Below are 14,017 nucleotides of genomic sequence, written 5' to 3' on the forward strand. Positions count from 1 at the left end.
CCGACAAGCGGCGGCTGAAAACCCGACCCATCGGCATGATCCGACATGCAAACGCCAACTTGCCAAGAAGCGACTGCAACCACAAAAGTTGCACCTTGCGTTTACCCACCAACAGGCAGATCTCAGCTTTCATGTCCCGCAACTTGTCATCCGGCAAGCGACATTCCATCGCTTCCGAGTCAATGACTATGCCCAAAAAACTGATCGTGGTCTTCGGACCTTCCGTTTTATCAGCCGCCAAGGGAATATTTGAAACGCTCCACCACATATTGCATGGAAGCCAGCAAGACACCACACAAGGGAGAAGACGAGGGGCCAATAAACGGAAAATCATCCAGGTAATGGATTACCGAATTGACCCCCGACACCTCCCGGACCACCCACTCCACGAACGAGCTGAAGGTCTCAAAAAACGCACAGGAGATGGAGCAGCCCATGGGCAGGCAGCGATCGACATAGAAAGCATCCAACCACTTACAACCCAACAATCGAAAGCTGCTCGGATGCACCGGCAACAAACGAAACGCGGCTTCCACATCCGTTTTGGCCAGCAACGCACCCTGCCCATAATGGCGAACCCAACAAATGGCAGCATCAAAAGACGTGTACGACACCGCACAGGCACCCGGATCAATGCCGTCATTGACCGAACCCCCCTTTGGAAAGGACAGATGGTGGATCATGCGAAACTTGTTCGGCTCCTTCTTCGGAACCAAACCCAACGGGGAAACCACCAAATCAGCCAAGGGTGGTGCATCAAAAGGACCCACCATGCGGCCCAACGCCACCTCCTTCGCCAATTTGTCGGACACCACCCCGGGGTTCAGCCTCGTTGAACGCAAATTATCCGCCAAAGGGGGGACACAATCAAGAGAACAGGGAATGCGGAAACCGACCGAGAACCCCTCCTCCAACAAGCGGGCCGCTGCCCGATCCGGATACCTACTTAGGAAAGGCTGCATCCTTTCCACCATCACTGGCGTCGTCCCTCTTGTGCTGAGCGTCCCCGGCACGGGGCTTACCCTGCTTGAAAAAACGGGAGAAGGGGTGAGAGCCCCCACAACCGGAGCACTCATGCTTGAACTTGCAGGCAGTCCCGAAGCGGCACGTCCCTTCGTTGAACTGCCAACAGAAACCCAGACGCTTCGCGGCCGGCTGTCCTGGGGTAGAGGGACCGCCGACCCTGCTCGGAAAGGAAGACGGTGCCGCCCGGGCCGACGTCATGAGGCTGTAATGTTCTGGTACCTCTGGTACCCTTGTTTCCATATTTCTCCTCTGCTAACTGCGTCCCATCTTGTGTAACAAGAGACGCATATACCTTTAAGACCGGATTGACATCATTGCCGAGCGCCGCTATGAGCGGCTATTTCAATCGCCGGCTTGCTCTCACTCATCGCTCGTTCAAACCACATGTTCACCGCACCTACTCCTGTGAAGTCGGAGCTGCTGACATTTCCCTTGCTGAACTGAAGCCGGAACCTCGCTGGTGATCCGTATCTCGCTACGGGATCACCTCTCTCTAATGGACACTGTTACTACTAACCTATCTAAGTGATAAGTACCCCACAGGGGATTCTTACTAACCAATCTCCTACTGTCATCTACTGCAATTACCAAGACTATCTGTATCTATCTATTCACTATCATCTGCATAGACTGTTAGCTCTTGGGACTACCTTCTACTATCCTTGCACTAGGTTACTCTGTCTAAGTATACTCCATCTGTGTCCTCTTACCATCTGCACTATACTTGACATCAGAACCTATCTGCTTTACCATCACCTGCAACTCTCCTAATACTATTTCTAGTGCTCACCATACAATAGCCTGTCTCTCATCTATACATCCTCATATATTCTATCCCTCCATTAAACATCTAATTAAGTATATATATGGTACATAACAGGCTGTACACGGTGATGAAGTCCTGAGAGTTGGATATGTTTGTTCAACAGATTCTCTACAAGGCTACTGAGTGTAATAATTCTGCAGCTGTAAATCCATCCACTAACAAAAACGCATGAACGTTACAGATTGAACGAGCCATTAAAAAAAAATATGGATTCAGCAGAATTATCCACTCATGTACTACAATTAAAACAGCAAGTAGATGCATTGATCCTTGCGCTTACAGAGGTACAAAATGAAAATCAGACCTTGAGACAGCAGCTTGGCCGTCTCACACAGCCTCCTGCTGCTCAGCCCCGTGAGCCTAAGATAAACCCTCCTATAGTGTTTTCTGGTGATCGGAGCAAATTTCGAGAATTTAAAAACGCATGTCGATTGTTTTTTTTGTTAAAACCTCTAACCTACACCACTGACCAAATTAAGGTTTGTACCGTCATCTCCTATTTAACGGGTGAACCCCGGGCCTGGGCAGACGCTCTCTTTGAAAAGGATGATCCACTCCTTAATTCTTATCCCTTATTCCTAGCACAACTCGCTAGTTTATATGAAGACCCCAACAAACAGAGTACCGCTGATACCCAATTACGGGCCTTAAAACAAGGAATGAGACCTGTTGAAGATTTCGTGGCGAATTTTAAAAGATGGTCCCCTAAATCAGGGTGGAACGACACATCTTTGCGAACGCAGTTTAGACTCGGCCTATCTGAGGCCGTTAAAGACGAGCTCGCCCGAGCGGATTTACCTGGCACTCTAGAGGGACTGATACAGACCAGTATCAATATTGACAGACGATTACGAGAAAGAAAGGCTGAGAAGATGGGCTCACCATTTTCCAGTCCTTCTCGGATGTTGCCTGCTGACCCTACTCCTATGGAAGTAGGAATGATACGCCCACCTCTGACCCTTTCTGAAAGTGCCAGGAGGAAAACCGAACATCTTTGCATGTACTGCGCATCCCCGAATCATTTGATAAACGGCTGTCCCCTTGTCCGCAGAAAAGAGGGTGAGTGTTCAAATGTCTCGCTAGGGGGACTCACAACTTCCTTTTCTAATCCTTATCTTTTTGTTCATTTAACATTGCAGTGGGACCAAACTAGGATCACCACCAAGGCTATGATTGACACAGGATCTTGTGGAAACTACATTGACATTTGTTTTGTCTCCCTTAATAAAATACCTATTGTTTCAAAACCCAAACCTGTCTCCGTTAGTTTTATTAACGGTACCCCTTTATCCTCTGGTCCTATCACCAGTCAGACACAGGCACTCCTTGTAACTGCTGACGAGTCTCATGTGGAGACCACCACCTTTGATGTATTAACTTCACCACATTTTCCAATCATTTTGGGACTTCCCTGGTTACACATACATCAACCAATCATCGATTGGAAAACAAGAACGTTAGCCTTCTCTTCTCACTATTGTGAGACGACGTGTAATCTCCCCACACATGATAGGATCCTGTCTGTAGTTCCGGATGACATTATTCCCAAGTGTTATCAGGATTTATCGGAGGTTTTCCTTGAGAAAAACGCTCAAATGCTACCTCCCCATAGGGACTATGATTGTTGTATCGATCTACTCCCTAATAGCAAGTTGCCTTTCGGACATGTTTATCCTCTCTCACAGGATGAACTCTCTCATCTTAAGGAGTATCTGGATGAGAACTTGGCAAAAGGATTCATTCGACCTTCTACTTCCTCCACTGCTGCTGGACTCTTCTTTGTCCGCAATAAGGATTCTAGCCTTAGGCCTATCATTGATTTCAGACAATTAAATGCCATTACAATAAAGGATCGTTATCCTTTACCTCTTATTCCTGAACTTATCGAACAGGTGCGTGGGGCTTCTTTCTTTTCAAAATTGGACCTAAAAGGGGCATACAATTTAATTTGAATCCGTAAAGGGGATGAATGGAAGACGGCATTCAGAACCAGATACGGACTGTTTGAGTACCTTGTAATGCCATTTGGGCTATGTAATGCTCCCGCAGCCTTCCAACGGTTTATAAATGAGATATTCAGAGACTTGCTTGATGTTTGTGTTGTAGTATATTTGGACGATATACTTATCTATTCTCATTCCTTACCTGAGCACATAAAACATGTGAGACTTGTGTTGTCAAGACTACTTGCACATAACTTATATGTTAAATCAAAAAAATGTTTGTTTCATAAAGAGGAAGTACTATTCCTAGGATATATTATATCTAAAAATGGAATCAAAATGGACATGAGCAAAATATCCTGCATTCTGGATTGGCCTGTGCCAACCACTCGCAAAGCATTACAAAGGTTCCTAGGATTCTCTAACTACTATAGGAAATTCATTAAGAACTTCTCTGTGATTGTGAACCCTCTCACACAACTTACAAGCACGAAGAAACCATTTAATTGGTCAAAAGAAGCAAATGGAGCATTCTGTCTGCTGAAATCAAGCTTTACTACTGCCCCCATACTATGCCATCCAGACCCATCCCTTCAATACATCTTGGAGGTAGATGCGTCAAATATGGCAGTAGGAGCAGTTCTCTCACAACGACCAACAAACACCTCACCTCTTCACCCAGTTGCTTTCTTCTCAAAGTCATTAAGCAGCCCCGAGGTGAACTACCCAGTAGGTGAGAAGGAGTTATTAGCCATAAAACTGGCGTTAGAGAATTGGCGACATCTACTTGAGGGCACTCAATTGCCAATTCTGATATATACTGATCACAAAAACCTTCAATACCTTCAAACTAATAGAACTCTTTCCCACCGGCAGGTACGGTGGTCGTTATTCTTTCTGAGATTTAATTTTTTAGTGACTTACACGCCCGCAGACAAAAATAAAAAAGCGGATGCACTTTCACGACTAGCCGAGAAAGATTCTACCGAGGTTCCCTCAGTTCCTATAATACCACTTGAACGTATTATCGGTGTCGTTCGCTCCCTGAAGGAGGAGATTTTGCACAGCATAGGATTGGACTCACCTCCACCACAACTAACTACTGACGCAGAAGGCTTCCTCTACTACAACGATAAATTATACATACCCCCTACTATGCGAACCAAGATCTTAGAATTGTCGCATGATGTACCTATGGCAGGACATATGGGTATGACTAAAACTCTCAATCTACTCACTAGGCAGTTTTGGTGGCCAGACATGAAGACAACCGTAAAAAAGTTCGTTTCATCTTGTGATATCTGTGCAAGGTCTAAAATTGACAACACGAAACCATCGGGGTTACTTTGTAGTTTACCGATACCCCAGGTTCCGTGGGAAGTGGTATCCTTAGACTTCATAGTGGAACTACCACCTTCCAAAGGATTCAACACCATCTTGGTGTCAGTGGACCATCTGACCAAGATGGCACATTTCACTCCTATCCGAAAACTACCTTCCAAACAAACAGCGGAATTACTTGTGAAACATGTCTTTAAGTTACATGGTATTCCAAAAACACTGCTGTCTGACCGTGGTTCACAATTCATCTCAAAGTTTTGGCTAGCTCTATGTCAGATACTGCGAATAGAGCGTAACCTTACTTCTCCCTACCACCCTCAGACCAACGGACAGACAGAGAGAGTTAACCAGTGCATTGAACAGTATCTGCGTTGCTATACTTCGTATCTACAGGACGATTGGGCGGATCTCCTCCCGCTAGCGGAGTTCGCCTATAACAACGCGACTCATAGCACTACTAAACAAAGTCCGTTTTACCTAAATTATGGGTTTCATCCCACACTCCTTCCTCCACGTATCTTACCATCAAGTAATCCAGTGGCATCTGATTATCTTGCCCAGATAAAGGATTCTCTGGGATTACTCAACAATACCATATCCCATGCTCATAGCCAACAAAAGAAGTACTACGACCTCCGTAGGAAACCCTCTCCCCAATATGCCATTGGGGATCTTGTTTGGCTTTCTACAAAAAATCTGAGACTAAAAATCCCTAGTAAAAAACTTGGACCTCTATTTCTGGGACCTTTTCCAATAGAGAAGCTTATTGGAAAAGCTGCAGTACAACTCACTTTGCCAGCAGACCTCAAGATACATCCTGTCTTCCATGTGTCTCTACTGAAGCCCCATGTTCCTAACCAAGGAATAAGACCTACTATCTCACCTCCACCTCCTGTACAAGTGGAAGGTGGAGAAGAATTTGAGATAAAAGAAATTTTGGATTCCCGTTTCAATAGAAGAAGACTCCAGTATCTTGTACGATGGAAGAACTATGGGCCCCAAGATGACACCTGGCTGGATACCTCCGATATACATGCCCCTAGACTGATTCGCAATTTCCACTCGAAATATCCAGAAAAAACAGTTCTAGAGGCCTTCCGGAGCCGGCCTTAAGGGGGGGGTACTGTAATGTTCTGGTATCTCTGGTACCCTTGTTTCCATATTTCTCCTCTGCTAACTGCGTCCCATCTTGTGTAACAAGAGACGCATATACCTTTAAGACCGGATGACATCATTGCCGAGCGCCGCTATGAGTGGCTATTTCAATCGCCGGCTTGCTCTCACTCATCGCTCGTTCAAACCACATGTTCACCGCACCTACTCCTGTGAAGTCGGAGCTGCTGACATTTCCCTTGCTGAACTGAAGCCGGAACCTCGCTGGTGATCCGTATCTCGCTACGGGATCACATCTCTCTAATGGACACTGTTACTACTAACCTATCTAAGTGATAAGTACCCCACAGGGGATTCTTACTAACCAATCTCCTACTGTCATCTACTGCAATTACCAAGACTATCTGTATCTATCTATTCACTATCATCTGCATAGACTGTTAGCTCTTGGGACTACCTTCTACTATCCTTGCACTAGGTTACTCTGTCTAAGTATACTCCATCTGTGTCCTCTTACCATCTGCACTATACTTGACATCAGAACCTATCTGCTTTACCATCACCTGCAACTCTCCTAATACTATTTCTAGTGCTCACCATACAATAGCCTGTCTCTCATCTATACATTCTCATATATTCTATCCCTCCATTAAACATCTAATTAAGTATATATATGGTACATAACAGGCTGTACACGGTGATGAAGTCCTGAGAGTTGGATATGTTTGTTCAACAGATTCTCTACAAGGCTACTGAGTGTAATAATTCTGCAGCTGTAAATCCATCCACTAACAAAAACGCATGAACGTTACAGAGGCGCATCCACAAGCTGATGTCCTTATGATCCCACCTCAAAGACGGGCGAACCGCCTTGCGCTGACGGAATTGCTCGTCGTAACGGCACCCCCCCATATACCCTGTGGGCCTCCCCGATCGCATCCAGATAACAAAACAAAGCGGAGCAATGCTCAGGATGCTTCTCCCCCACCACACTCGCAAAGATAGCAAAAGCTTGGAGCCAATTGCTAAACGTGCGCGGAATCAAACGGAAACGCCGCCGTTCCTCATCCTCCTTCTTCGATTCTTCCGGCTTCACTCTACTCAGGTTAAACTTCTCCAACGGAAGTAAAGTAAATATCTAAACGTACTCGTCCTTCCAGATCTTCTCCCGGACTTCCGCCTTGAGGTGCGCTCCTAAGGGGCCCTCAAAACAGACGTACACCTCACACTTCGCGGAATCCGCCAAACGAATCGCATCACCCTTACCTGTTGCCTTGGGCTCCGCAACCTTGTCCACCGCAGGCGCCGCAGGAGGCGATTTCATCGGCGTCACCACCATGTCCCCCGAAGTAGCCGGGGCCGATCCAATCCCCGCAGGCACCGTGCCAGATGCCGCCGCGGCTGGAACCCCCACCGGACCCACCACACTCCCATCAAAACGCTGGACCAAGGACCGCAGGCCCGCCAGCAAGTCCCCCAGGCCCTGGGACCCTCCCCTCCGCGACCTGCGGAGAGCCCATCTCCCCCGGAGCCCCCACCACCACAGCGGGCCCCCCCCCCGGTTCTGCTCCACCCCCAACGCCCCCACCAACGCAGACAAAGCAGACCGGACAGACAAAGGGTGCAAAGACAAAGGCTCACCTGACTGAGACCCCGCGGCCGCGGGTCCTGCAGCCACAGCAGACGATGGTCCCGGAGCACTCCCCTCCTCGGAACTGGACAGCTCCCCCTCCGACCGGACCTCCGAATCTTCGTCCACACCGACCGACCTGGAACCAGGAAGCACAGGGGGGCACTCCGCTCCGCCTCCCCCCCCCCGCCGATGACCGGAACTGGTGTCCCCAACCGACTTCCGCTGACGCTTCCTGCCGTGCCCGGCCTCCTCATCCTCTTCCGGGGCCACCGCCGCACCGGACATGCGCGGGCAGCCGCCATTCTTCTGCCATCCTGACGAGCGGGCGGGGCTGGAGGCCCAGCACGAGTATGGCCCCGCCCACTGGAGCTCCGCCGACGCCGAGGATTCCTCCCAGAGGCCCCGCAGGCGAACGCTGGGACGGCGGCCCTGGAGGGTCCCCACCGGGGCTCCCATCGTGGCGCTGAGCTCCGGGGGATAAATCAGGGCTATAACGCTCCGGCGGCCGTGATCGCCGAGTGCGGGAATGCCGCTCCCCCGTCTCCGAAACATCCTCCGCCATGGCCGCCTCCAGGTGCTGTTCCAGCCACAGGGTCCCACGAGAAGCAGCTGCCTCCCGCAGACGAGAGATGACAGCCTCCAGATCCCCCATCACAGAATCGATCCCAGCAGCGGAGCACAGGGAGAAAACACGGAGGATCCTTTCTTCTTTGCTGCCACGAGGAATGTGCTGGAAAAACCGTAAGTCCCCCCCACTTACATTACTAAAGACCCCACCTACTTGTAACTGCCCAATCCTTGACCTTGACCTTGACCTTGACCTAACCTAGCCTATTGACATTAACCCCAGACTGCCCGTGGCCCAGTAAACCCCCTCATGAGGCCCTACGCTTATTTTTTTTTTTTTTGCTTCGGGCCTTACTTAGTAATAGAGGATCTGGAATATGGAGAAACTCTTTTAGGACCTTCTGGAATAACAAACAGGGAATCTATCTGCATAAAAAAGCATTTTCCAAGAGGTGAATCCCCGACCGTCCCCACCACATCCAGACAATGGGGAGAGATCTACTGGGGGTGAACTAGTGCCAGACACAGGGAGGGTAATGCAATCTGTCCATTAAGGTGAAAAGCAGAGAGCAGTTCGGGTAAAAAAGGAGATCCTTGGTCTCAAAACATCCTTGTGACCTTTTAGTCAAAGTGATGGCCAAACATAAGTTCACCTTATTGGATAATAACACCATGAATATGTCCTAAATAGGTGCAGAATGCTTTGTAACACCAACAATACTAACTCTGAAAATAACACAGAATACGGGAATATGTCATACCCTCCACACTCCTCTCCTGTACATACCGCTCACTGTCATACCCTCCACACTCCTCTCCTGTACATACCGCTCACTGTCATATCCTCCACACTCCTCTCCTGTACATACCGCTCACTGTCATACCCTCCACACTCCTCTCCTGTTCATACCGCTTACTGTCATACCCTCCACACTCCTCTCCTGTACATACCGCTCACTGTCATATCCTCCACACTCCTCTCCTGTACATACCGCCCACTGTCATATCCTCCACACTCCTCTCCTGTACTTACCGCTCACTGTCATACCCTCCACACTCCTCTCCTTTAAATACTGCCCACTGTCATACCCTCCACACTCCTCTCCTGTACATACCACCCACTGTCATACCCTCCACACTCCTCTCCTGTACATACTGCCCACTGTCATACCCTCGACACTCCTCTCCTGTACATACTGCCCACTGTCATACCCTCTACACTCCTCTCCTGTACATACCACCCACTGTCATACCCTTCACACTCCTCTCCTGTACATACTGCCCACTGTCATACCCTCCACACTCCTCTCCTGTACATACTGCTCACTGTCATACCCTCCACACTCCTCTCCTGTACATACCGCCCACTGTCAAACCCTCCACACTCCTCTCCTGTACATACCGCTCACTGTCATACCCTCCACACTCCTCTCCTGTACATACCGCTCACTGTCATACCCTCCACACTCCTCTCCTGTACATACCGTTCACTGTCATATCCTCCACACTCCTCTCCTGTACATACCGCCCACTGTCATACCCTCCACACTCCTCTCCTGTACATACCGCTCACTGTCATACCCTCCACACTCCTCTCCTGTACATACCACCCACTGTCATACCCTCCACACTCCTCTCCTGTACATACTGCCCACTGTCATACCCTCCACACTCCTCTCCTGTACATACCGCTCACTGTCATACCCTCCACACTCCTCTCCTGTACATACCGCCCACTGTTATACCCTCCACACTCCTCTCCTGTACATACCGCTCACTGTCATACCCTCCACACTCCTCTCCTGTACATACCGCCCACTGTTATACCCTCCACACTCCTCTCCTGTACATACCGCCCACTGTCATACCCTCCACACTCCTCTCCTGTACATACTGCTCACTGTCATATCCTCCACACTCCTCTCCTGTACATACCGCCCACTGTTATACCCTCCACACTCCTCTCCTGTACATACCACCCACTGTCATACCCTCCACACTCCTCTCCTGTACATACCGCCCACTGTCAAACCCTCCACACTCCTCTCCTGTACATACCGCTCACTGTCATACCCTCCACACTCCTCTCCTGTACATACCGCTCACTGTCATACCCTCCACACTCCTCTCCTGTACATACCGTTCACTGTCATATCCTCCACACTCCTCTCCTGTACATACCGCCCACTGTCATACCCTCCACACTCCTCTCCTGTACATACCGCTCACTGTCATACCCTCCACACTCCTCTCCTGTACATACCACCCACTGTCATACCCTCCACACTCCTCTCCTGTACATACTGCCCACTGTCATACCCTCCACACTCCTCTCCTGTACATACCGCTCACTGTCATACCCTCCACACTCCTCTCCTGTACATACCGCCCACTGTTATACCCTCCACACTCCTCTCCTGTACATACCGCTCACTGTCATACCCTCCACACTCCTCTCCTGTACATACCGCCCACTGTTATACCCTCCACACTCCTCTCCTGTACATACCGCCCACTGTCATACCCTCCACACTCCTCTCCTGTACATACTGCTCACTGTCATATCCTCCACACTCCTCTCCTGTACATACCGCCCACTGTCATACCCTCCACACTCCTCTCCTGTACATACCGCCCACTGTCATATCCTCCACACTCCTCTCCTGTACATACTGCCCACTGTCATACCCTCCACACTCCTCTCCTGTACATATCTCCCACTGTCATACCCTCCACACTCCTCTCCTGTACATACTGCTCACTGTCATACCCCCCACACTCCTCTCCTGTACATACTGCCCACTGTCATACCATACTGCCCACTGTCATACCCTCCACACTCCTCTCCTGTACATACCGCTCGCTGTCATACCCTCCACACTCCTCTCCTGTACATACCGCTCACTGTCATACCCTACACACTCCTCTCCTGTACATACCGCCCACTGTCATACCCTCCATACTCTTCTCCTGTACATACCGCCCACTGTCATACCCTCCACACTCCTCTCCTGTACATACCGCTCACTGTCATACCCTCCACACTCCTCTCCTGTACTTACCGCCCACTGTCATATCCTCCACACTCCTCTCCTGTACATACTGCCCACTGTTATACCCTCCACACTCCTCTCCTGTACATACTGCTCACTGTCATACCCTCCACACTCCTCTCCTGTACATACCGCTCACTGTCATACCCTCCACACTCCTCTCCTGTACATACCGCTCACTGTCATATCCTCCACACTCCTCTCCTGTACATACCGCCCACTGTCATACCCTCCACACTCCTCTCCTGTACATACCGCTCACTGTCATACCCTCCACACTCCTCTCCTGTACATACCACCCACTGTCATACCCTCCACACTCCTCTCCTGTACATACTGCCCACTGTCATACCCTCCACACTCCTCTCCTGTACATACCGCTCACTGTCATACCCTCCACACTCCTCTCCTGTACATACCGCCCACTGTTATACCCTCCACACTCCTCTCCTGTACATACCGCTCACTGTCATACCCTCCACACTCCTCTCCTGTACATACCGCCCACTGTTATACCCTCCACACTCCTCTCCTGTACATACCGCCCACTGTCATACCCTCCACACTCCTCTCCTGTACATACTGCTCACTGTCATATCCTCCACACTCCTCTCCTGTACATACCGCCCACTGTCATACCCTCCACACTCCTCTCCTGTACATACCGCCCACTGTCATATCCTCCACACTCCTCTCCTGTACATACTGCCCACTGTCATACCCTCCACACTCCTCTCCTGTACATATCTCCCACTGTCATACCCTCCACACTCCTCTCCTGTACATACTGCTCACTGTCATACCCCCCACACTCCTCTCCTGTACATACTGCCCACTGTCATACCATACTGCCCACTGTCATACCCTCCACACTCCTCTCCTGTACATACCGCTCGCTGTCATACCCTCCACACTCCTCTCCTGTACATACCGCTCACTGTCATACCCTCCACACTCCTCTCCTGTACATACCGCCCACTGTCATACCCTCCATACTCTTCTCCTGTACATACCGCCCACTGTCATACCCTCCACACTCCTCTCCTGTACATACCGCTCACTTTCATACCCTCCACACTCCTCTCCTGTACTTACCGCCCACTGTCATATCCTCCACACTCCTCTCCTGTACATACTGCCCACTGTTATACCCTCCACACTCCTCTCCTGTACATACTGCTCACTGTCATACCCTCCACACTCCTCTCCTGTACATACCGCTCACTGTCATACACTCCACACTCCTCTCCTGTACATACCGCTCACTGTCATATCCTCCACACTCCTCTCATGTACATACTGCCCACTGTCATACCCTCCACACTCCTCTCCTGTACATGCCGCTCACTGTCATACCCTCCACACTCCTCTCCTGTACATACCGCTCACTGTCATAACCTCCACACTCCTCTCCTGTACATACCGCCCACTGTCATACCCTCCACACTCCTCTCCTGTACATACCGCTCACTGTCATATCCTCCACACTCCTCTCCTGTACATACCGCTCACTGTCATATCCCCCACACTCCTCTCCTGTACATACCGCTCACTGTCATATCCCCCACACTCCTCTCCTGTACATACCGCTCACTGTCATATCCTCCACACTCCTCTCCTGTACATACCGCCCACTGTCATATCCCCCACACTCCTCTCCTGTACATACCGCTCACTGTCATACCGTCCACACTCCTCTCCTGTACATACCACCCACTGTCATACCCTCCACACTCCTCTCCTGTACATACCGCTCACTGTCATATCCTCCACACTCCTCTCCTGTACATACCGCCCACTGTCATACCCTCCACACTCCTCTCCTGTACATACCTCCCACTGTCATACCCTCCACACTCCTCTCCTGTACATACTGCTCACTGTCATACCCTCCACACTCCTCTCCTGTACCACCTCCATACACTCCACACTATGCATTCCCTATTTAACATTACCACATTCTGCACTATTTATGTAATCTCAGACTGTATTTATCCACACCCCCTTTACTGACTAACGCACTTCAATATACTGCCATAAAAGTGCACTAATGCAATTCATTATACTGCAGTAAAACTGCACTAACGCACTTCAATATACTGAAGTAAATGTGCACTAACCCAGTTCATTGTACTGCAGCAAACGTGCACTAACGCACGCTAATATACTGCCCCAACACACTTCAATATACTGCAGTAAACGTGCACTAACGCACGCTAATATACTGCGGTAAATGTGCACTAACCCAGTTCAATATACAGCAGCAAACATGCACTAATGCATGCCAATATATTGCCGTAAAAGTGCACCAAGGCACTTCAATATACTGCAGTAAACGTGCACTAACGCAGTTCAATATACTGCAGTAAACGTCACGAACACTAGGCAATATACAGCAGTAAAAGTGCACTAACGCACCTCAATATTCTGCAGTAAATGTGCACTAAAGCAGTTCAATATCCTGCAGTAAACGTGCACCAACGCACATTAATATGTTGCAGTAAACCTGCTCTGA

At 49.5% G+C, this 14,017-nt stretch overlaps 1 pseudogene across 1 annotated transcript in view; it reads left to right on the forward strand.

The window, feature by feature from the left end:
* Positions 1-35: 35 nt before the first annotated feature.
* Positions 36-14,017, forward strand: part of LOC309548276 — a 97,543-nt pseudogene continuing 83,561 nt past the window's right edge. Inside the window, exon 1 of the transcript in view lies at positions 36-338. The product of the transcript in view is annotated as an uncharacterized misc_RNA (transcript). The remainder of the gene's footprint in view (positions 339-14,017) is intronic.

The sequence above is a fragment of the Pelophylax lessonae genome (assembly GCF_965119305.1).
Source record: "Pelophylax lessonae genome assembly, chromosome: 2".
Taxonomy (NCBI): domain Eukaryota; kingdom Metazoa; phylum Chordata; class Amphibia; order Anura; family Ranidae; genus Pelophylax; species Pelophylax lessonae.